This window comes from Lethenteron reissneri, chromosome 58, assembly GCF_015708825.2.
Source record: "Lethenteron reissneri isolate LAM-NWPU_2019-01 chromosome 58, ASM1570882v1, whole genome shotgun sequence".
Lineage (NCBI taxonomy): Eukaryota > Metazoa > Chordata > Hyperoartia > Petromyzontiformes > Petromyzontidae > Lethenteron > Lethenteron reissneri.
In genome coordinates this window covers 2,236,666-2,258,108 of record NC_083836.1, presented here as the reverse complement: position 1 = coordinate 2,258,108, position 21,443 = coordinate 2,236,666, and the positions used below count along the sequence as shown (strand labels likewise).

The 21,443-nt window shown below is 49.6% G+C and overlaps 1 protein-coding gene across 1 annotated transcript in view; it reads right to left on the bottom strand.

The window, feature by feature from the left end:
* LOC133357495 (5-hydroxytryptamine receptor 2A-like) overlaps positions 1-1,288 on the bottom strand; it is a 41,487-nt gene extending 40,199 nt beyond the window's left edge. Inside the window, exon 1 of the mRNA XM_061575457.1 lies at positions 1,164-1,288. The gene's annotated coding sequence lies outside the window, so the exon portion shown is untranslated. The remainder of the gene's footprint in view (positions 1-1,163) is intronic.
* Positions 1,289-21,443: the final 20,155 nt, after the last annotated feature.

Sequence of the window (21,443 nt, the reverse complement as noted above, 5' to 3'; positions counted from 1 at the left end):
CAGGGCGACGGAGCAACCACGAGAAACGACCCCCCCCCCCCACCGCCGCCGCCGCGGGGAGAAATAGAAACTAAATTCATCGTACGGCTACAACTCCCCCCCTCCCCCCCCAACGGCAGCGTGTCATCGACGCGTAACCTTAACTCACTGGACGCCTCTTCATGGTTCTTTCGGTAAAGTCACGTAGAATGGAAATAATAAAATAATTCTCACGACGTTTCGGCCACAACGCAAGCAGCCGTCCTCAGGTGAAGAACAGGTCTGTCGGAAAGACAGCGTCTGAATGGGCACCACCAAGCTTGGCAGCGTATATTTAAGCTGGGTTGGAGGGGGGAAGGGCGCCTTGACAAAGGGCGCTATCTTTCCGACAGACCTGCTATCCACCTGAGGACGACTGCTTGCGTTGTGGCCGAAACGTCGTGAGAATTATTGCATTATGTTTTATTTTTATTATTTGCATTATTTCCCTTCTACGTGACTTTACCGAAAGAACCAAGAAGATGAATCCCTGCAGCCACGAAAGCTTTAAATCGAAATTTAATAATCTAACATTATTTTATTATATAATAATATTTTATTATTATTTTATTTTATTATATTAAAATATTAAATTATTTCATTATATTATTTTATTATGTTTTATATTTTTATTATTTCCCATCTACGTGACTTTACCGAAAGAACCAAGAAGATGAATCCCTGCAGTCACGAAAGCTTTAAATCAAAATTTCACTGGACGCCGTGAACTATTCCACCGCAGCATGGACACTTTGTGCGTCCCGCTGTTGTCAACGCACCGCGAGATGCTTTACGACACCCCCCGGGGAACATTTGACCATACTTCACCACACCGGGCTTGACTGAATGGGGAGGGGGGAGCATCGAAAAGCAAACACGAACGCGTGTACGCGTTGAACTTCTTTCACACCGCACCCAATCGGAGGTGCGGGCGATAGTCAGATTCATTAGGGGAGTGTGCTTAAGGGAAAAGCTCGCCCACCCAAAATAAACGTCGCCGAAAATTCACACGCGGGCGGAATGAAGCATCACAGGAGTAGCAGCGTACAAAACGACACACACGCACGCGCGAAAGTAGGTTGTCAACCAAAGAAAGAAAAATCACAATCATCTCATTCATGAAAACCGCGAATGCACCGACTCACCGTCCGCCAGACGAGTGTGAGCCCGGAGGGTACGGGCGCTGGGGCTCCCAGTAGCGCGCTGCGTAAAATCCGTCTCGAGCGGTCGGCACGGCTCCTCCGGCGCTGTGGGTACAGAGCGCGCACACGAACGCACGAACGCGCTCGCCTTGCGAGAATGCTGGTGAGTGGAGGGGGACCAGCGAAGGAGGGGGGAGGGGATGGGGAGGGATGGGGAGGGAGGGAGGGAGGCAGGGAGGGAGGGAGGGGACACCAGCTGACTGCTGCTTGAAAATAACGAACGACCCAAAAGACGTGGCATGGAGCGGCGCCAGAATTCCGGACTGGATCTGAGCTGAGCGAGTGATCCAGGCAACCCGACAAATGCCGATACAACGGAAGTGACCCCTCTCTCTCTCTCTCTTCCTCTCTGCGTTTTAATTCTTGTGCCCATAATACGCCTCCCGTGACAGCAACTATGTCCCTCCACGTAAGAAACAATCAAACAAGAAATGAACGTGAAAGTTCACTCCCTCCGACTATAACGGCTCGCCACGATCATGTGCGAAATACGTTCAACGTACGTGACGCGGACAATGCTTCGCCCACCGCTTTCTCAATTTGTTCACGTCAATAGCAGTCAACGTCACCCCGCTATCCGACACACACACACACATCTACGCCTCTATATAAGGAACAAATCTGGCTGTCCGCCTGATGAAGCCGGTTGTAATTACTGGCGAAACATCGTAGCTCAGATCGTAAATGTTGTGGCTTGGCTCTCCAACACACAGCCGGTGTGCTGTACTAGTGACGAATTGGCACGTTCTGTTTTACGTGACAAGCCTTACTAGTTGGCTGTGTCGGGTGGTGGCGGGTTTAACGACGCCGTAGCAGGCACACATTGTGCAGCGTAGCAGGAACACAATGTGCCTGCTACGGTGCAGAATTCGCCGCCGTATACATCACGGGCACCCCGAGACAACGCCCTGAACCGCGCAGGGAGATTTTGATCATTTCAGAGATCAAGAGCCGTCTTCAATGACTGCCCTGGGTTCACAAACCCTCTCGTGCCGCTTCCCCCCCCCCCCCGCCGCCCCCACAGTGTTTATCATCATCATTATTTCGATTTAAAGTTTTCGTGACTGCAGAGATTCATCTTCTTGGTTCTTTCGGTAAAGTCACGTAGACTCTGTCTTCCCGACAGACCTGGTCTTCACCTGAGGACGGCTGCTTGCGTTGTGGCCGAAACGTCGTGAGAATTATTTTATTATGTTTATTTTTATAATTTAATAATTTCCCTTCTACGTGACTTTACCGAAAGAACCAAGAAGATCACCGAGTCTCAAGACCCATTTTCAGGAGGGTCCTGCCAAGTTATCTCAGTCAGAGACGGGTGATGTTGCTGCTGCCGTGTGATCCCCGCTGAGTGATGTTGCAGGTACGGGAACGCGCTCACCGTTGGGTGTGTTCGGTCAACGATAACCACTTTCGCGGTGCGTTAATTTTTACTGATGTCATTTTGTTTGGATCCCTCCAACACAAAACTTTATTTTGTACAAAGCACCACGTGCACTGGCCCAACCGGGGTTTCTCCTCCATGGTAGAGAACCATCGACTCACACAGAGACCCATAGACTCACACAGAGACCCATAGACTCACACGAGGACCCATAGACTCACACAGAGACCCATAGACTCACACAAAGACCCATAGACTCACACAGAGACCCATAGATTCGCACAAAGATCCATAGACTCACACAGAGACCCATAGACTCACACGAGGACCCATAGACGCACACAGAGACCCATAGACTCACACAGAGACCCATAAACTCACACAGAGATCCATAAACTCACACAAAGACCCATAGACTCACACAAAGACCCATAGACTCACACAGATACCCATAGACTCACACAGAGACCCATCGACTCACACATAGACCCATAGACTCACACAGAGACCCATCGACTCACACAGAGATCCATAGACTCACACAGAGACCTATAGACTCACACAGAGATCCATAGACTCACACAGAAAACCTCTATTATGAAATAAGTTCAACATACACACACATATTAGGGTTGGCTACGTACGGTGCGAAAGAAGTTCAACACACAGACATTCTATGACTGCAACCGTAATAGCGCCGTAACAATTGCCAGACGGTCACCGAGGGAGTTTGATGGCGGGCAATGTGCGTGTGTCTGCCAAACGCCCACCCCTCCTGTGATACTGCATCTTCTGCCGGCGACGGCGTGAGCCATGCACATTGCAGGGCTGCGCCCTCCGGAACCTTCGTACGAGACTTGCCACGTGTCCGTGAGCTCCGCCAGCTCCCTCGCAGCGCGCCGTGGCCGTGCGAGCATCGCCTCCCAAACGAGTCTGCTGTGACTTGAATGCGGTGCGCTTTGTTCCGCGTCCGACGGAGTAATTCGCCGAGCGAGCACCGCGTTCTCGATGGCCCAATTCAGACACTTATCTCTGCGAAAAACAACAAGCGAAAAACAACGGTCGGTCGTTGTCATTTTAATTCTCCATTTACGCTTTGTTTGGTCGAACACCGCTTTCACGACCAATGTTTTCCAAAGGAGGTTTTGTTGTTGTTGCTGTTAAAAATATACAAGTACAACTAAACAGATGTTGCTGTTGTTGTTGTTTTTTGGGTTAGTGTCGCGTAAAAAAATTAGAAATGTGTCGTGAAACCCGCCACCACCCGACACAGCCACTTAGTAAGGGTGTGTCACGTGAGCACACCACTCTGGCTGCCCGCCTGATGATGCTGGTTGTAATTATCGGCAATGCCGGATTAAGCAAGTGCGGGGGCCCTGTAGCATGATGTTATAGAGGGGCCCTCAATAACAAATTAAACACGTAAATATTAAAACACAATTTTTTTTACGTGCACTGTAAAGTCATTGTAGTTTTTTTTTTTTAATTTTGCCATACAGCCAGATAATACGACAGATCGCTAACCTTAAACACCCAGTCGTTCATAAAAGTTAAAATGGTTTAGCGCGGGGCCCTTGAAAGTGCGGGACCCGTAGCTCTACTCTTTGGTTCTTTCGGTAAAGTCACGGAGTTAGAAATCGCAACACAAGCGGTCGTCTTTTGCCTGATGACAAATCAACGTCGTGATATGCTTTATTTTATTTTCTACCCACGTGACTTTACCGAAAGAACCAAAAGTATGGATTCCTGCAGTCACGAAAGCTTCAAATCAAGATTCATATGTAGCTACTTTTGCTACTGGGATAATCCGGCACTGTTTACCAGCGAAATTTCACGATACTCGAATTTACACCATTGGAACCTCATTTGCCAGTAAAAAAATATGATAATTTTGTTTTACCCTTTTATCTGGCATAGACCACAATACCTGCAGTCATAATGCAAACAAAAAACATAACTCTGATAATGTATAGTACGCCTTTTGGCGTCATCTGGTCCCACACCATGTGAGACTAGGCTCTAAGGAAAGCTGTCTCGGGTGTGGACCAATCAACTTCAAGGACAGTGCATACATGATCAGAGTTATGTTTTTTGTTTGCATTATGACTGCAGGTATTGTGGTCTATGCAAATATGACTCCTTGTAAAAAAAACGTCTCAGTTTTGTTGCCAAATAAAAGGGTAAAAAACCAATTATCATTATGATACTCGAATTGTAAATGTCATGGATTTACTCTCCAACACGCAACCGGTGTGCTGTACTTGTGCAATGACGACTTGACACCCTTCACTCGAGACTGCACTTTAATGAAGACACTTTCACTTGACATCAGGCGGAGACCCCCACTGCAACTGCCTGGAGTCTCCCGTCATTGCCTCTCGTGGCCACCAGTCCTCTCACACCGCATGCACGCTCTGTTGTCATTACACTAGTAACGAATTGGGGCATTCTGTGTATTTTTCTTCTTGGTTCTTTCGGTAAAGTCACGTAGAAGGGAAGTAATAAAATAATAAAAATAAAACATAATAAAACACACCCGAGACAGCTTTCCTTAGACAGCTTTCCTTAGAGCCTAGTCTCACCCATGTGAGACTAGGCTCTAAGGAAAGCTGTCTTGGGTGTGGACCAATCAACTGCAATGACAGTGCACATTATCAGAGTTATGTTTTTTGTTTGCATTATGACTGCAGGTATTGTGGGCTATGCAAACATGACTCCTTGTAAAAAGGTGTCAGTTTTGTTGCCAGATAGAAGGGTAAAAAACCAATTATCATATTTTTACTGGCAAATGAGGTTCCAATGGTGAGCAGATCATAGTTCAGCACCGCGGCCTGACAGATGGGGGGGAGGGGAGGCTGCATGCTCCGCCTGAACCTGCGACACAGAGGTCGCCGGTTAGATTCCATCTCCTGGCGCCGCGGTAGAAAGATAACGCAGCGAGGCTATTAAACTATTCACGCGGGCGTTGTTTTGACTCGATGTAGAGAACTCTCCGTACCCAGCACACGAGGAGGGGTATACGTGGCAGTAGCGCGGCGTTTCTCTAAAACGGTTGCGAGTCAGAACGCTCCATCGTAGCGTTCGCTTGCAGTGTGTATCCGTTAATCAAAAGAAGAATGGAAAGAAATTATGGTGCTCTCTTTCTCTCTCTCTCTGTCTCTGGCTTATAATTATCCCCACCTGTGCATACAATCACACGATGGGACTCACCGTGACTTTGCCACGCTTGGTCCGTGGAAATTTTAGAGCAATTGCCTAATGGGGTAATTAGTTTGTCCTCCTGGCCAGCGAAAGGATGAGTGTTTCGTCTGTTGAAGGTTCACATTGTGCGGCAGTGGTCGAAATTTTGGTCACGCGAATGAGTTGCGAGGCTGCAGTGGGGTGCTGGCACCGCGTTGTTGGCATCGCCTGCAAACTCATTTGGTATGACGCTATTCCATTGTTAGTCTGTGGGTCATATTCTCGTCCAGAGATACTCTGTGAGTCTGTGGGTCCTGTGTTGCTCTGTGAGTCCTATACGAGTCTGTGTTAGTCTATGGGTCCTGTGTTCATCTATGGGTCCTGTGTTAATCTATGAGTCCTATACGAGTCTTTGAGTCTGTGTGTTAGTCTATGAGTCTGTGTTAGTCTGTGAGTCTGTGTTAGACTATGGGTCTGTGTGTTAGTCTATGAGCCTGTGTTAGTCTATGAGTCTGTGTTAGTCTGTGAGTCCGTGTTAGTCTATGGGTCTGTGTTAGTCTATGAGTCTGTGTTAGTCTGTGAGTCTGTGTTAGTCTATGGGTCTGTGTTAGTCTATGAGTCTGTGTTAGTCTATGGGTCCTGTGTTAATCTATGAGTCCTATACGAGTCTATGAGTCTGTGTGTTAGTCTATGAGTCTGTGTTAGTCTATGAGTCTGTTAGTCTGTGGGTCTGTGTTAGTCTATGAGTCTGTGTTAGTCTATGAGTCTGTTAGTCTGTGGGTCTGTGTTAGTCTATGAGTCTGTGTTAGTCTATGAGTCTGTGTTAGTCTGTGAGTCTGTGTTCGTCTGTGGGTTCGAGTCGCTTATTGTATCGGCAACGATGCAATTCTTCAATGCTGATGATGGGTGTGTTGTTGTTGTGTTTGCTCTGCACACATTTTCTGTGTCTTAGTTGAGAGTCGTTAAACACTCGAATTTTTGGCACCAGTGGAGTCGGCGTGTGTGGGTCCTGTTAACATCGCTACTAGGGAGACAAAGGCGGCCGGGTGTGGTTGCGGCCACCCACCCCCTCCGTGTGCCGTCCTACACCTTAGACGATGCCAGCTCACAGCACTTGCCCCAACAGTCTGTTAAAGGCTATACGGGGGATCTTTGCTTTTGTAAAAGACAAAGTAAAGGCGCAGCCATGCACTTTACCCCACCACCACCACGTGACTAACCTGTTCGTGTACCCACACTCTACCCCACCATCACCACCACCACGTGACCTGCAGGTCGAATAACTTAACCGTACCGTGATTTATCGTTCTGGAACGATCGTTCCGCCGTTGACGATAAGTCGGAGTGAGGGTGCAGAGATTGGGGGGGTGCAGAGATTGGGGGGGGGGGGAATTGGGGGGAGGGCTGGGGGGGGGGGCCACGAGGTAAAAATCGAAGGGGGCCCCCCTGGTTACACCCCCCCGCCGCCCCCGCGTCTGATCGCGCGACGTTCGCTGGACGTTGGTACTGGTCACGAGGGAGATGAAGGGACAGCGACTGCGGCTAATTTGCCATCGCACGGACACTGCTCGTAATGAGCCCCTCCCAGCCCCTCCCCCTAGCCCCCTCCCCCTAGCCCCCTCCCCCAGCTCCTCCCCCTAGCCCCCTCCCCCAGCTCCTCCCCCTAGCCCCCTCCCCCTATCCCCCTCCCCCAGCCCCTCCCCCTAGTACCCTCCTCCAGCCCCTCCCCTTGCTCCCTGCCCCCTAGCCCCCTCTCCCAGCCCACCCCCCTAGCCCCCTCCCCCAGCCCCCCCCCCCTATCCCCAGCCCCCTCCCCTGCTCCCTGCCCCCTAGTGATGAACACCAAACGTGACCCTTTTGACGCGTTATTAATATTTTGTTATTGATAATCGACCTTCTTCTTGGTTCTTTCGGTAAAGTCACGTAGAAGGGAAATAATAAAATAATGAGAATAAAACATAATAAAATTATTCGTATTATTGTATTATTTGCTTCTACGTGACTTTACCGAAAGAACCAAGAAGATGAATCCCTGCAGTCACGAAAGCTTTAAATCGAAAGATAATCCACGTGTTACTCTGCCCAAACGACGACGGCTGTCTCGGGAAGCTTGGAGTCGGTTTATGTTATGCCTTGTTTATTATGAATAACAAAGGTGCATGATCTTATATTTATTTTAAAAGAATTGTCAACTACCTAGTGGTGTCGTCCTCTTGACGGTTCCTTTCCCATGAACATCGGCCCCGAACTTTTTGAACGGCAGCCGTGGCAGCGCGGTGTTGGTCAAGTTACTGCAAAGTTTCGTGCTCATTATAATTGTTAATTATTATTAACGAGTGTTAGTATTGTTAATTGCCACTTGTTGTTCTGCTTGCTTGACCCAGGGAATGTCTCGCGGAGTCTCAAGGCGCTCCTTCTGGAAAGGATCCTGGCCAAGCTGCTGTGAATATCCACGTGAGGTTAAGCCAATTGGCTGGTCGCTTCTAAAAAACGAGAATATAACAGCGAAGTGGGCTTTAGAATAACAAATATTTATTTTGATTGTTGTTAGTGATTTGCTTGCTTTTTCTATACTTTGCGTTCCTTTTCGATTTAAAGCTTTCGTGACTGCAGGGATTCATCTTCTTGGTTCTTTCGGTAAAGTCACGTAGAAGGGAAATAATAAAAAATAATAAAAATAAAACATAATCAACTAATTCTCACGTTTCGGCCACAACGCAAGCAGCCGTCCTCAGGTGAAGACCAGGTCTGTCGCTGTCTCCCCGACAGACCTGGTTTTCACCTGAGGACGGCTGCTTGCGTTGTGGCCGAAACGTCGTGAGAATTATTTTATTTATTTGTATTATTTTATTACTTCCCTTCTACGTGACTTTACCGAAAGAACCAAGAAGACTTTGCGTTCCTATCGTGTGTTTCTGTTGTTCGTTGTTCTGACCCGCTCCTACTACTGGACATCTGTGGAAAAATTGCTTCATAGCTCACCAGATTGCTCCTCCAGTCTAAATACAGATTCTGATTCTGTTTCATTAGGGACAGACATTGGTGCTGCTGCTGCTGTGGTTGCTGCGATCCCAATTGAGGGGTTTATGGGTAATGATTCAGCATTGGGATGTCGTGGCCGATACCAGTTCCACGGTGAGTGTGTGTGGGGTAGCTAACACGGCGGTGGTGTCATGGTGATCACCACAACCGGAAGGTCAGTTTAACACGTAGGCTTTCGCGACCAATATTAATCATCATAAACGTGTTTGGGTTAGATCGCGTTTTTTTTATAAATGTGTCGTAACCCTCCACCACCCGACACGGCCAATCAGCAAAAAAGTGTCACGCTGACAAAAGACAAATAGTTCACTACTTTAGACGTTTCGCTGGTAATTACATCCAGCAGCATCGGGCAATTTGTCAGAATCGTACTCAAAAACTGTAAATGTTGTGGATTCACTCTTCAACACACCGGTGGGCTAAAGTAGTGAACTATTTGTCTTTTGTCAACGTGACACTTTTTTTACTGATTGGCCGTGTCGGGTGGTGGAGGGTTACGACCCAAAAACCTTTATCATGAACCCAAAGGTCGCCGGGTCATTTCCATCTCCCGTCGCGGCAAGATGAATCAATGGGAGCGAGTTTCTTAAATCTCCCCCTGCCCGCACTCCCTCCTCCCCGCAAGGTTGTCTGTGTTGGGGTGAAGCGTGGGCACAAGACGTCTTTCCAGTGTGGCACAAAACAATTCCTAGCCACACGACCACCGGGTGTAGCCCGCCTCTCCTAAGACGAGTTGCCAGCATGGAAGAGTAGGCCGATGACACCCGCTGTAGTCGAGAGGTTATCTCGAGAGCTGGCCTTCCGATGGAGGAGGCTCCTATCCGCCGGCAGTGGTGGTGTGAGCGAGCACTTGCAGGGTTGCGCCTTTACGATGTTACACGCGGGGTGGCGAGCGGCAGCTTTCGATCACGTTTGGAGCATTTTCAAGAACAACAACAACCACAACGTTTTATTTATTTATTTACAATTTTATTCTTTGCTCGTTATCGATTGAACTCATTCCCTCATTATTCCGCCAAAGCGTGAAGCGTCTAATAGCACCAACACCAACAACAACTATTATTATTAATTTATTATGACAATTTCTAAAAGCGACACATCTCGCCTGGCCGCTCATCATCGGCGCGCGCCTCCTCCGTTCTCATCGCCAATTAATTGCGGCCGCGTGGCGGCGGCGGCTTTGAGAGGCTCGCTAATTGGCCGGCGACCGAGGGCCGCGCACGGACAAACGAGCGCGGACGTCGTCAGCGCAGCCGGTGACTCCTCACCACGACCCAAGCGCGAAGATTCCTCGCCGGGAATTCCGCACTCAATGTGGCACCACCCCCCCCCGCCCCCGCCCCTCCTCCATAGCTCCCCCCCCAACCACCACCACAGCCCCCCCCCCAATAGCTCCCCCACCACAGCCCCCACCCCCCATAACTCCCCCCTCACCACAGCGCCCCTACCCCCCCCCTTCCATATCTCCCCCCACCCCACCACAACAGCCCTCCGCCTCCGGCCCCGACCCCCCCCCCCCCCCCGCGAATTGCTTCATGCGCTGCCTATACGATGTTTTCACAAGGGGAGGAGTTTTTGTTGGATCGCGTTCGCGCCCCGTACAAACAGACTTGTTGGGAACACTCTCCCGCGGCTCGCAACTCTCTCTCTCGCTTCGCGGACCGAGCGCGACTCCCCGCGTGTCCCCCAGCCTCCCTGCGGATTCGAAATCCGGCGGTGCGCGTTCATCCGTAAGGGTCACGGCGCAGGTAGCGGCTCGCGCGCGCGCGCGCCCGTCCGGTGAGGAGTGGAGGGTGAAGAGTGCCCTCGAGTTGGGGAGGACGTTTGTGTGGGTTGCCTGTGTGTGGCCGGCGGGCAGTGCTGAGTCCGTGGGCCGTGTTGAACCTATGGGCAGTGTTGAGTCTATGGGCAGTGCTGAGTCTGTGGGCAGTGTTGAGTCTATGGGCAGTGTTGAGTCTATGGGCAGTGTTGAGTCTATGGGCAGTGCTAAGTCTGTGGGCAGTGTTGAGTCTATGGCAGTGCTGAGTCTATGGGCAGTGCTGAGTCTGTGGGCAGTGTTGAGTCGATGGGCAGTGCTGAGTCTGTGGGCAGTGTTGAGTCTATGGCAGTGTTGAGTCTATGGGCAGTGCTGAGTCTGTGGGCAGTGTTGAGTCTATGGACAGTGCTGAGTCTGTGGGCAGTGTTGAGTCTATGGGTAGTGTTGAGTCTATGGGCAGTGCTGAGTCTGTGGGCAGTGTTGAGTCTATGGGCAGTGTTGAGTCTATGGGCAGTGTTGAGTCTATGGGCAGTGCTGAGTCTGTGGGCAGTGTTGAGCCTATGGGCAGTGTTGAGTCTATTCGCAGTGTTGGGTCTATGGTGCAGTGTTGAGTCTATGGGGCAGTGTTGAGTCTATGGGCAGTGTTGAGTCTATGGGCAGTGTTGTGTCTATTAGCAGTGTTGAGTCTATGGTGAAGTGTTGTGTCTATTAGCAGTGTTGAGTCTATGGGCAGTGTTGTGTCTATTAGCAGTGTTGAGTCTATGGGCAGTGTTGTGTCTATTAGCAGTGTTGAGTCTATGGGCAGTGTTGTGTCTATTAGCAGTGTTGAGTATATGGGCAGTGTTGTGTCTATTAGCAGTGTTGAGTCTATGGGCAGTGTTGTGTCTATTAGCAGTGTTGAGTCTATGGGCAGTGTTGTGTCTATCAGCAGTGTTGAGTCTATGGGCAATGTTGAGTCTATGGGGCAATGTTGAGTCTATAGTGCAGTGTTGAGTCTATGGGCAGTGTTGAGTCTATGGGCAGTGTTGAGTATATAGTGCAGTGCTGTGTCTATCAGCAGTGTTGAGTCTATGGCAGTGCTGAGTCTATGGGCAGTGCTGAGTCTGTGGGCAGTGTTGAGTCGATGGGCAGTGCTGAGTCTGTGGGCAGTGTTGAGTCTATGGCAGTGTTGAGTCTATGGGCAGTGCTGAGTCTGTGGGCAGTGTTGAGTCTATGGGCAGTGCTGAGTCTGTGGGCAGTGTTGAGTCTATGGGTAGTGTTGAGTCTATGGGCAGTGCTGAGTCTGTGGGCAGTGTTGAGTCTATGGTCAGTGTTGAGTCTATGGGCATTGTTGAGTATATAGTGCAGTGCTGTGTCTATCAGCAGTGTTGAGTCTATGGGCAGTGCTGCTCAATGTACCAGATAAGTTGATTCCAGTGGAGGGAGAAGGACCGAACACGGAGATTGGCCACAGGGAGAAGGAACTGACAGAGACAGAGAGAAGATTGGAAACGAAGAGGGCGAGAGGAGGTGACGTGGCAGGAGACGAGAGAGGCGAGATGAGGTGGGGCAGAGTCATGGAGAGATTTAAAGACTCGCAGCGTCAGATATTTGAGAAGACAGCGGTGTTGGTGAACAGGAAGCCACAGTGGAGTTGAAGGAGGAGGTGGAGGGGGAGATTGCGGAGTGAGCAGATACATCTTCACACACTGACTGCCCCACACCTGTGGGTACATTTCAAGATGGCACCGACTAGAACTTGCGTTGTTTCGCTGTCCGCGCTTGCCTGGTGAACTAAATCGGTGTGGCAGTCTCATAGGGTCAGAAACAGCGAGCCGGTACTGCTGAGGACCTGGGTTCAAACCCTGGGTCTGAGTGTGTCTTTCTCTCCCCCTCTCTCTCTCAAGGGGCTCAAAATTGCCATGTCGTAGACATTGAGCCCGAGCCCCTGAGTTCAAGCGCTGGGTCTGGGTGTCACTCTTTCTCTGTCAGGGAGTTCATGATGGCCATGTCGGAGACAATCAGCACCTGATATCCTGGGTTCAAGCCCTGTGTCTCGATGCCCCTCTCTCTCTTTCTCAGTGAATTCATCATGGCCATATCGGAGACACGGATATCCTGTGTTCAAGCCCTTCGTCTAGATGCTTCTCTCTGAGTGAGTTCATAATGGCTATGACGGATACACTGAGATCCCTGGATCCTGGCTTCAAGCCGTGGGTTAAGATGCCTCTCTTTCTCAGTGAGCTCATAATAATCCATGTGGGAGATACTGAGGACCTGGGATCCTGGATTCAAGCCCTGGGTCAAGGTGCCTTTATTTCCCTCTCTCCGCGAGTTCATAATGGCCATGTCGGAGATACTGAGAACCTGGGATCCTGGATTCAAGCCCTGGGTCAAGGTGCCTCTGTTTCCCTCTCTCCGCGAGTTCATAATGGCCATGTCGGAGACACAGAGTACCCGGGATCGAATCTTGGTTACAGACGGCCGTGATTAAACCGCTCCTCGAAGCGCTTTGGCTGCACGCGTGCACGATCACGGATGGATTCGCGTCTTCGCTAAGTGGCTGAGCCAGATTGGTTTCTAGTGATTTCTCCCCCCCCCCGCCCACATACCCCCGCCCTTTCGTTAATGGGAGTATTGGCAGATTTTTCACCCAAAATGTCATTTCGTATTTTTGTTTTGTCTTTGCACAATTGCTGACCGCAATCTCAAACTATCAAAGCAACACCATTGTCAAAGTTTTGATAGGTAAAGATGTGTAACATGTTTCTTGAATTGAGCGATGTTTTATTTTTGCCAGAACTTGGGGGGCAACGAGACGATGGTGATGGTGGTGATGATGACAATGATGGTGATGATGACAATGGTGGTAATGATGACAATGGTGGTGATGACAAAAGATGGTGTGATGATGATGACAATGGTGGTGATGATGACAATGGTGATGATGATGACAATGATGGTGTGGGGATGATGACAATGGTGGTGATGATGACAATGGTGGTGATGATGATGGGAGGAGAGAATCCCAAATTGGAGCAGTGCGAGGGTGGTTAGGTGAGTGAGTGGATGGGTGAGTGAGTGAGTGGATAAGTGGGTGAGTGAATGAGTGAGTGGGTGAGTGAGTGAGTGAGTGGACGAGTGTGGTATGGGGAGCAGTAGCGCAGCGGTTAGCGCACCCTGCCTCGAACCCAATCACGGCCAACACCAGTAACGATAATTATCAGAACCGGTCCTGGGCCTCCCCTAGGTCGACTCAGCCTCAAATTAGTACCTGCTGCGCTGTGTAAACACCGCCACTCGGGAGACAAAGGCGGACCGGCGTGGTGCTGGCCACCCACCCCTTCGTGTGCCGCGCCGGCCTTCATAGCTGCTCGCGAACAGCACTTGCCCCAACAGTCAGTCAAGGCTACACGGGGGCATCTTTGGCTGCGTGGCTATCTGCTCACTAAGCACTGGCCGAGAGTGGAGGGGGCGGTGGTGGTGGGTGGGTGGGTGGGTGGCGGGGGGCGCTGGGAGGACAGCGAACAAGGGGGGGGGGATGGAGGGAGGCGGGGCAGGGGACAGCTGTTCAGAAATTGAAACAAATTTCAAGCGGAGAAATGTACACGAAGTTTAGCGGCAGCGTCTGTCAGCACTCATTATCTGTCTCACGCGTGGCAGTTGTGGGTGGTATGGGGCGGGTGGGGGCAGGCAGGTGGGGGGGGGGGCAGGGAGGTGGAGGGGGGGAGGTGGGGGGGGCAGGGAGGTGGAGGGGGCAGGGAGGTGGGGGGGCAGGGAGGTGGGGGGAAGGTGGGGGGCGGGGCTTTATGGGAACGCTCTGTAGAGATGGACCCCCCCCACCTCTCCACCACCTTTAACCTTTGCACACGGCGGGGTCGCGCGCAGGAAATTGAACTCCCCCCCCCGCCCCGCCCCCCACGATTCGGAGGTAATTTTGAGGAGCTGCGAGGCCGTTTGGGGAAAGATGAATGGCGGAGAGCCGCAGGCGAGCGGAGCGACTGCGCAGTAAATCTGTGGGGGACCCCCCCCCCCGCCGATCACCCCCAGCCCATCACCCTCCCGCCCAGCCCATCACCCTCCCGCCCAGCCCATCACCCCACCCCGCTCATCAACCCCCCGCCCATCACCCCCCCTGACCATCACCCCCCTCGCCCAGCCCATCACCCCCCCACCCATCACCCTCCACCCCCCCGCCCATCACCACCCCGCCTCCCCACCCCACTCAACTCTGCTTGCTCAAGCAAATTTGTGAGTCTCCTACAGAGCCGGGCCAACTAAAACCCAGTGCCGTGGTGCAGCAAGGCAGAAGCACCAACAAACACCGAGGCTACCCGCGCCGGTCGCCACTTAAAAGATGGTGTCGTCACCACGGCGCCTGTGCCAGGCCAGGTGCACTTTGAGGCTATCGCATTCAAAGGAGAAACTCGCCAACTCCCTTTCCTCCCCCCCATCCCCCGCCATAGGAACGTGGAATTTCCACCACCGGCTCAGGGCTGCCCCGCTGCGATGTGGCTCGTTTGGGCTGGACCTCACTTTGTCTGTTCGACAAATTCTAGGGTGCGTCTCACTTTCTGGAGCGTCCTATGATGTCGATAATACAAACTTGGTGGCGCGATGTTAACTACCTCGCCTAGTTTACAGGAGGTCGTGGGTTCGATCCCGACCCTGACGGCTGCTGTAGTATTTTGAGTTTGCGTGTCTCTCTCTCCCCCCGGGGTCGTGTGGATTTTTCTCTAGGTCCTCCGATGTTTCCCTCCACATTTCGACTTAACATCACGACGTTTAGAGAATTTGACTGCTGTACATTTCCACGTGATGATGACGATGATAAGGCACTTCGTTGAGCTATCATTTGTGATGACCAGGTCGCTCAATGGGCTTTACCTGGCAAAATGAAATGAAAATGAACACGTTGTAGTAGTAGGTTTTTACCCTTTTAAACTGGTACAAAACTGACACCTTTATTCAAGGCATCATGTTTGCAATAACCACAACACAAGTAGTCAAAAAAGCAAACAAAAAGAAGCAACTCTGATAATGATAATAATATGCAATGTCCTTGAAGTTGATTGGTCCACACCCGAGACGGCTTTCTTTAGAGCCTAGTCCCCATTGGTGTTGGACCAGATGACACCAGAAGGCGTACAACAGTTTTGTACCAGTTTAAAAGGGTAAAAACCTACTACTATATTTTGCCACTGGTAAAAGAGATCTCATAGTGTAAAATTAACACGGTTAAATGCCCCCCCCCCCCACACACCCCGTCCCGTATTTATGAGTTGACGGGCGATTGTCCTGGTCAATAGTGCAGTGCCTTTGCTTGAGATCCACGCGGTGAGATCGCGAACCCAGCTGTGCCGGCCGTCTCTGCGTGCCAGGCTCGGAGAAAAAGAAATCTCGAGCCACGTGAATCAACATTTAGCCCCTTTCTGCCACGTCAAACGAAGCGCGCGTTTGACCAATTGCAACGATGGGCCATGTGGGTGGGAGTGGGGGTCAAAGGGGTCAGTCGAGGCACGTGGGGGGCAGCCGTGGTTGGCATGAGCCCTGCATGGTTGGCAGGGGGGGTGTCAATGTGCAGAATCAAAAAATAAAATTCATACTGGAGGAATCCGATGAACTATAAAGCTCTTTTTCACGATTTCGTAACTCAATACAACGCGAGGGCCCCAAGTTCAGTTGCACCGCCTGTTCGCTCGCTCGCTGTGTCACTTCATCTGCGAGACTTAATTGTTGACGAGTGTTGTTATTGTTAATTGCCTTGACTTGTTGTTCTGCTTGCTTGACCCAGGGAATTTCTCGACCAAGCTGCTGTGAATATCCACGTGAAATTAAGCCACTTGGCTGAGCTGTTATTGTTTGTGGCCAGGTCGCTTCTGAAAAAAGAGAATATAACAGCGAAGTGGGCTTTAGAATAACAACTATTTCTTTTGATTGTTGTTAGTGATTTGCTTGACTTTCCTATACTTTGTGCTCCTTTCGTGTGTTTGTGTTGTTCGTTGTTCTGACCCGCCCTTACTACTGGACATCTGTGATAAATTGCTTCATATATTTCGATTTAAAGCTTTCGTGACTGCAGGGATTCATCTTCTTGGTTCTTTCGGTAATAAAAATAAAACATAATAAAATATTATTTTATGATGTTTTATTTTTATTATTTATTATTTCCATTCTACGTGACTTTACCGAAAGAACCAAGAAGATGAATTGCTTCATAGCTCATCCGATTGCTCCTCCAGTATAAACACAAATTCTGATGTTGATTTCGTCCTATGTTAGTCTACGAATCTCTATGCGTTGGTCTTGTTGTTGTTGTTGTTATTGTTATGATAGTCTGCCCAGTTGAGGCTCGCTGAGTCTCAAGACTCTTTTACAGGAGGGTCCTGCCAAGTTTACACAGAAGAGGCACGGCGTTGTAACCCCAATTTTCGGGTACATTTTGAGCATTAAATCTTGACTTAAAGCTGTCGTGACTGCAAGAATTCATATTCTTGGTTCTTTCCGTAAAGGCACGTAGATAGGTTCAAAGAAAGTAAACAAAAATCACGGGAAATTACGACGTTTCGATCGCAAAGCGAGCGGTCTTCTTCAGGAAAGAGGAAGACGAACGCTTCCGTTGCGATCGAAACGTCGTAGTTTTCTTTATTTTCTTTGAACCTATCTACGCGACTTTACCGACAGACCCAAGAACATATTTTGAGCATTATCGGGGATCATTTTGGCCAATCCCTGGCTACTCGGTGTATGTTTGTTTTAAGCTACGGGAGGAGGAAACGGAAGTTACGGTACCCAGAAGAAACCCGTGCAGAGCAGGTGCAGGACAGACAGAAAAGCGAGTCGGGAATCGAACCCTAGACGCTTCTGGCTGTGAAACACGAGTATTAAACATGACCCCGCCTTTGCCCAGCCGCTGCACCCTGCCTCGCTGTACAATACCTTTACCTGCACGGATAATATCCTGCACAGCTCACCGGCTGGGCGTCACAGGTGGCGAGGAGATGTTAACTACCTCGCCCGGTATGCAGGAGGTCGTGGGTTTAATCGCGACCCTGACGCCTGCTGCTGTATATTTGGAGTTTGCGTGTCTCACTCTCATCATCATCACGGTGGCGAGGAGATGTTAACTACCTCGCCCGGTATGCAGGAGGTCGTGGGTTCAATCGCGACCCTAACGCTGACTGCATATTTCGAGTTTGCGTGTTTTTCTCTGTCTCCCCGTGGTCGTGTGGATTTATCTCCTGGTCCTCCGGTTTCTTTTTTCCCCTCCGCATTTAGAATCAACATCACGCGTTTAGAGCATTTGGCTGCGATACATTTCCACGTGAATTGGCCGCTTCGTTGAGCTATACTTCGTGGCCAGTCGCTTTTGAAAAGAGCTATATAGCTAAGTGGGCCTTAACTGGTAAAACATTTCCTTTTTAAATGATGAAATAAATAGGCTGGGTTCTGGATCAAGTCCGCCTCCCAAACCGATCCATCTCTGGGCAAGCGGCCCAGCTGGCAATCACGGTATGCAGCGGGCGTTTGCACTTTGCAGTAAAATAGAAACAAAAACTAACCATCAGAAAGCTCATCTTCTTGGTTCTTTCGGTAAAGTCACGTAGAAGGGAAATAATAAAAATAAAACATAATAAAATACAATTCTCACGACGTTTCGGCCACAACACAAGCAGCCGTCTTCAGGTGAAGAATAGGTCTGTCGGAAAGAGAGTGTCTGAATGAGCACCACCAAGCTTGGCAGCGGGTTGGAGGGGGAAGGGCGTCTTGAAATACATAATTATGATTATGTATATGCGTATATTTTATTAGGGGATTGTGTGCCATCCTTTGAGCGCAACACCACTCTCCCCTTGGTGATCATGAGGGTGTCGGAGTCTGCGCGAGGAATGTTCTTGGTGCGAGCGGCGATAGGCGTCACGTGATGATTGAACGTCGTGACTTCGTCACGTGGGGAATGAACGTCATCGCATCGTCACGTGGAGATTGAACATCGTGGCATCGTCACGTGATGATTGAACGTCATCACAACGTCACGTGGGGAGTGAACGTCGTGGCATCGTCACGTGGGGAGTGAACGTTGTGACATCGTCACGTGATGATTGAACGTCATCACATCGTCACGTGATGATTGAACGTCATCACAACGTCACGTGGGGAGTGAACGTCGTGGCATCGTCACGTGGGGAGTGAACGTTGTGACATCGTCACGTGATGATTGAACGTCGTCACAACGTCACGTGGGGATTGAACGTCATCACAACGTCACGTGGGGATTTAACGTCATCACAACGTCACGTGGGGATTGAACGTCGTCACGTTACGTGGGGATTGAACGTCATCACAACGTCACGTGGGGAGTGAACGTGGTCGCAACGTCACGTGGGGAGTGAACGTCATCACAACGTCACGTGGGGAGTGAACGTCATCACAACGTCACGTGATGATTGAACGTCATCACAACGTCGTCGGAACGTGGCTTGGGGGATTTGACGGAGTGGTGGATTCTCGTTTAGATTGGCAACGGAGGCTTTCGGACCGAAACAGGATCTTCTCCACGAATCTGGCCGTCGGCCTGATGACGCTGGTTGTCATTGCCAGCCAAACGTCGTACTCGCATTGTAAATGTTGTGGGTTTTACTCTGCAACACACAACCGGTTAGTGCTCTACTCGTAACGAATTGCCACCTTTTGCTTACGTGACAAACATTACGAAGTGGCTTTGTCGGGTGATGGCGGGTTTAACGACGCATGTATATTTACGCGATCTAATCTCCAAAAGATACCCCCTTTATTACGGACTAGCTGTACTACCGGGACTTGGATCCAACACGCCCGGCCGCCTTTGTCTCCCCAGTGGCGATGTTCACACACCACAGCAGTTACTCGTTTGAGGCTGAGTCGACCTAGGGGAGGCCCAGGACCGGTTGAAATAATCGTCACCGGTGGTGGCCATGAGCGGGAATCGAACTCGGGTCGCCGGGTTCGTAGCGCAGCACGCTAACCACTACACTACAATGCATTATGCTTCCACATGCGCGGGTCACGTGACAGATTTGACGTCACAGCTTACTTGCCGTGCAAAAACTAAATGCATTATTGAGCTCCCCCCCCCCCCCCCCAAAAAAAAGTGTATTTTTAGAATTTGTGCATGGTGTACAGTCTGGAAAGTACCCACATGGCAAATTTCAAGTTTGTTGCATGTCGGGAAGTACGCTAAACATTTTGAACAGACACACATATTCACAACTTTGCCATGCACGTGACTTAACGGTCACGCGCATGGCTCTGAATGTGATTTGTAACTTCGGACCTGACCCCACGTGTATCGATACTTCAGTGTGAATTTGCTATTGTATTGAGGGTCTCCTAGAGCTGCGTGTTGCTGTCTCGGTGTGGTCTGGGACTGTTGATGTTGTTGTTATGCTGCCTTGCCCTCAGCTTGCATTTAGTGTTGAGAAATCGGCAGGAATTCATGCACTTATGCAATTTGTACTCTGATACTTTATTTATTAGTTATTTGAAGCTTTCGTTACTGCAGGAATTTATACTCTCTGGTTCTTTCGGTAAAGTCACGTAGATGGAAAAAAGTAATTAAAGAAAACACGACGTTTCGGTCGTAACACAAGCGGCCGTCTTCAGGTGAGAAAAAATATATCTGCTGTTGAGGCTTTATATAGGCACGGGAGGGCGGGGGGGAGGAGGATATTCTTGGGTTTTTTCGGTAAAGTCACGTAGGTAAAAATTTAAATTTATAAAAGTAAAATAAAATAAAAATCACGACGTTTCGGAGGCAACACAAGCCTCCGTCTTCAGGTGAAACCGTCACAGCACGCTTGCTACGTGACTTTACCGAACAAACCCAAGAATATGAATCCTTGCAGTCACGAAAGCTTCAAATCTGGGGAAGGAGGGGTTTGGGGAGGGTTTTTCTCACTTGAAGACGGCCGCTTGTGTTGCGATCGAAACGTCGCGTTTTCTTTTATTATTTTTTCCGTCCACGTGACTTTACCGAAAGAACCAGAGACTTTATTTATTAGCTTGTTTGTTTATAGTTACTTGCTTACCTTTTCTCTACTTTGCACTCGTATCGTCGTTTTGTGTGTGTGTTATTCGCGTGTGTATTATGTGTGTGTATTAATTCTAGATTTGAAGCTTTCGTGACTGCAAGGATTCATATTCTTCGGTTTTTTCGTCACAGCAATCGTGCTGCGACGGTTCCACCTGAAGACGGAAGCTTGTGTTGCCTCCGAAACGTCGTGATTTTTATTTTATTTTTTATTTTACTTTTATTAATTTTAATTTTAATTTTTTACCCACGTGACTTTACCGAAAAAACCTAAGAAAAATGTGTGTGTATATTTGTGTATGTGTGTATGTATTATGTGTGTGTGTATTATTTGTGCATGTGTGTATGTGTGTATGTATTATGTGTGTGTGTATTGTTTGTCGTTGTAACTTGCTGAGACGCCCTTACTTGCCATCATTGCTGAAGAGCTTCATAGCTCATCGGATTCCTCCTGCGGTCAAAATTGAAGATTCTGATTCAGATTTTGGGCCCATTTTTTTTTTTGCGTGGGGCGGTGGTGGTAGTGGGCCCGGTGGCTACGTTCAGCAACTGCGACCACTCGCTCTGGCCACTACCCGTGGACAGGTGCCGAGACGTAGGCACGACAGCCATCTCTGCGCCTTCGTGATGATTATAATCGATACGGCCCGTTCCCCTCCCGCCTAATAATTGCACCGGTAAAGCATCCGCGTGTATAAAAAAAATTATTTTTATTTTTCCGTGACGGAAACATTTCACTTGATTCACGACCCTATTACGATTTTGCCGTGAGTACCTTCGTTGTTGTGATTTGCAAAGCGTGCCCTTGCCTTGAAT